This window comes from Gracilinanus agilis, chromosome 2 (genome assembly GCF_016433145.1).
Source record: "Gracilinanus agilis isolate LMUSP501 chromosome 2, AgileGrace, whole genome shotgun sequence".
Lineage (NCBI taxonomy): Eukaryota > Metazoa > Chordata > Mammalia > Didelphimorphia > Didelphidae > Gracilinanus > Gracilinanus agilis.
Genome location: NC_058131.1, coordinates 312,851,902 through 312,856,127, shown reverse-complemented (window position 1 = coordinate 312,856,127; position 4,226 = coordinate 312,851,902).

The window sequence follows — 4,226 nt, the reverse complement described above, 5'->3', positions numbered from 1 at the left end:
CCTTTGAGGGAGGTACTATTATTAACCCCATTTTACAGATGAGAAAGCTGAAGCAAACAGAAGTCAAGTGACTTGCGAGCCTGAGGACATTTTTCAAATCACCCACCCTCTGTCCAGCAGCCCAATGGGAGCCTAAAAAGCCAGTAAAAGATGGAAGTTGCCCACTGGTTGCAGATAAAGATGGTCAAGCACAAGAGTAATTTAAGCACAGGTGAGGGAGACGAGGTAAAAAGAGGGTAAGAACCTGCATACCAGCCCCCTGGCTTTCTGACCAAGTCCAGACTCCCAAGTAGCAGGGAGGAATGAAGCTAGACACATTTACTGAGCCCAAAAAGCCCGAGTCTTGCTGATTACCAAGGATTCATCTCATTCTTGAATGTGAATTCATTGACATGGCATTGACAAGGCAATGATCCTCACCAAACTTTGAAAGTGGGTAGCAAATGCCAACCTGTAACTAGACAGAACTATGGAAATGGAGAAACGTGTTTTCTTACTCTCTCCTCCCTTTCTCACAGAATCAGCCCCGCCCTCTACATGCCATTCTTTCTTGGCAGGGCTGGCAGGAAGAGTAAAGGGTGGAGCTAATCCCATATAAACTGATGGAGATGCAAGGTGAGCTCAAGCCTTGAGCTAGAGGTCGGAGGGAGCCACCATGAAGATTACAGCTGTCACCTTTTTCCTGGTTCTGGTCCTTGCCCTGGGCAGTCAGTATGGTGAGACCACTGGGATGGGGGGAGGGTTGCCCAAATTTGACTCAAAATCTCTCTCTGTCTCTCTGTCTCTGTCTGTCTGTCTGCCTGTTTGTCTGTCTGTCTGTCTCTCTCTCTCTCACACACACACACACACATACACACACACACACACACACACACACATACACACACACACACACACACACACATACACACACCCCTACCTGTCAAACTTTTTTACTGCCAGACCTTCCCTGGAAGATTTTAAGGGTTTCCAAAAAACCCCATTAAGTGTCCATCCTACTCAGAAAAAAAAATTGTATAGACAGCAACTCTTTTAAAAATATAAAACTCCTGTGAAGGATGATACTATGAGTCATCATCATTCCTTCATACCCTTTGGTCAGTGATTTTTCTTTTTGGTGGTCGAGGAAAGGAATCAGAGGATCATAAATTTAAACCAGGAAGGAACCTCAGAGACCATCTAGTCCAACCCAAGAGAGACTAAATGACTTGCTAAAAGTTACCCAAACAACAGAGGTAGGATTCTAAGATCTTCTGACTCCAAATCCAGCTCTGTTTCCATTAAAGCAGATGTTCTGGCTCAGAACTCAGAGTGGGGAGGGAGATAGAATGAATGAACTACATCTATTAGACAGAAGTTAGCTGAGGACCAAAGGAGGGATCATCAGAGAGGGCTAACTCAATCATTTTGTTTCAGGCTCATCCAGGACTCTGGTGAGACATTAAGAGCAGGAAGTGTGTCTCTGTCTTTAGCTTATATCTGCCTTGAGAATGCTCAGGCTGAAGTTCTGCTGATCCCCATCCAACTCCATCTCCCATTCTTCCCTCAATCAGTGTGCTTCATCATAGGAAGTTTCCCCTGGAGACCACTTTCATTTTACCTGAAGATATAGTATAGCAAGTATGACAAGCTAGAAGGGACAGGAAAGGAAGAGAATTTTTGTCACAGAATCATAGATCTAGAGTTGAAAGGAATCTTAGAGGCCATTTCATCTCCCATTTTACTTTACAAATGAGGAAACTGAGACCCAGAAAGGTTAAATTACTTGTCAAAATGCATGTGGGGTGGGATAGCTAGGTGGCTTAGTGGATCTCAGCCAGACCTAGAGATGAGAAGTCCTGGGACACTTTCTAGCTATATGATCCTGGGCAAGTCACTTAATCTTCATTGTCTAGGGCTTACCACTCTTCTGTCTTAGAATCAATAAAGGTAAGAGTTAAAAATAAAAATAAGAAAAAATAAAAATCCATATAGGTAATAAGTAGAAGAACTAAAATTTTAACTTAGGTTTTCTGATTCCAAAACTAGAAGAACCCTTTATACTGCCTCTTCCTTCATCTTATGGATCAGTTGGTTGACTATTAATTGACATACATTTCTTATGCATTTACCATGGGTCAAACTATGCTAGATGTTGGACATACAAACACAGAAATGAAATAGTCCTTGTCTTCATTCTAAGTCCCTGTTTACATTCTAATTTTTTCTCTCTTTTGGGGTAAGGGGCTGAGGGAGAGACAGGGAATAGGTAAAGACAATATGTGCATATATAAAGATATATAATTTGAGATATAATTTGAGATATAAACAAACATATATAATTTGAGATATAAACAAAATAAGTAAAAAGAATGATGCAAAGGTATTAAGTGCCAATAAGGCAACAAGTATATTATTACAAAAATAAAAAGTGCCAAGACACAGAGATGGAACATCATATGTGAACAGGAATAAAACCAGTCTGACTTGGCATCAGAATGCAATAAAGAGAACAATAGTTGGAAACAGAGATTGGGGCCAGGTTATAAAGGACTTTAAAAGTCAAACAGAATTTATAATTGATTTTAAAAGGCAAATATAGGGCCACTATGGTTTGTTGAGTTATAAATGCTTATCGACTGAATAGAAAAATGACAAAGTAGATTTTTTTTTAGGCAATGGGGGTCAAGTGACTTGCCCAGGGTCACACAGTTGGGAAGTGTCTGAGGCCAGATTTGAACCTAGGACCTCCAGTCTCTAGGCCTGACTCTCAATCCACTGAGCTACCAACTGCCCCCCAAAGTAGATTTTCATTAAGAAAATCAATTTATTAACTGTGTAGAGGATGGATTGGAATGGGAGAAACTTGAAGCTATGAGATGAATTAGGAGGCCATTGCAATAGTCTAGAAAAAATGAGGCTTGAAACTAGGTGGCAATCATAAATTGAGAGAAGTCAAATGCAAAAAACGTTGGGAGTGGAAACAAGATGATTTAGAAACAGTAAATATTCGGGGTGTATGACAACATTATCAAGGATAATGATCAAATCACAAATCTGAATGACTGTAAGGATAGTGCAGCACTCAATATAAATAGGAAAGTTTGGAAGACAGACAGGTTTCAGAGAAAGGTAAAACTCTGCTTTGGAGATGTCAGGTTTGAGATACATCCAGATTTGAATTTCTGGTAGGCAGCTGGAGATTCACAACCTAAGTTCAGGAGAAAAATTAGAGTTTGATAGCTAGATTTGGGGGTCATCTGTATATTCAAATCTTGGAATTGGATGAGATCACCAGGTAAGGGTACAAAGAAAGAAGAAAAGAGGGTCGACAACACACTCAGTTAGTGAATGTGCTATGGATGATGAACCATCAAAAAAAATTGAGGAGCAGTCAGAAAGATAGGAGGATAACCAAGAGAAAGCAAACTCAGTGATAAATGCTACAAGAAGAACAAGAAACGTGAAGATTGGGAAAAGACCATACTATCTTGCAATTAAGAGATCACTGGTAACCTTGGAGAGGACTTTCAGTTGAGTCTGGAAGCCAAGTCTTTTGACTCCAATTCCATTCTACATGAAAGGTTTGCGGGTACATGCAAAAGAGAGTCCTTGGACAATTCCAATGAAAAGGAGTCTCTGGATAAAGGATCATAGCTCCCTACGTTATGGGCATATGAGAAACCCATTGTACCTTAATTCTCTGCCCACATCTAATGATGGATTTCAAGTCATACTCTAACAATGGGTGTTTCTGTCTGTGTTTCTAGCTGAAGGCTGTCCTGGATTTTATGGAGTTTTCATTGCCCTAGCCTCCAGGGATCCAACAATTCTAGAAGTAGCACTCAAACCATTTAATCCTACTGAGACTGAAAAGAAAGCCTTCAAAAAGATACAAACGTGTTATCAAGAATCTGGACTGTCTGCAGTAATATTGGATGGAGCCCTTATGGTAATGGTTCCCAATCTTTTTTGGCTTACCGCCCCCTTTCCAGAAAAAATATTACTTAGCCCCCTTGAAATTAATTTTTAAAAAAATTTTAATAGCAATTAATAGGAAAGATAAATGCACCTGTGGCCATCACCACTCTCCTGGATCTCTGCAGCACTCACCAGGGGGCAGTAGCGCCCTCTATGGGAATCACTGCCTTATGGTAACAAAAGTTTCCTTCACTCCTCTCAGCTCCAACTGGCCACACTTCCTTCAGGGCAGCAGTCCCACCCCCAACACAAAAGGCTTACATAAG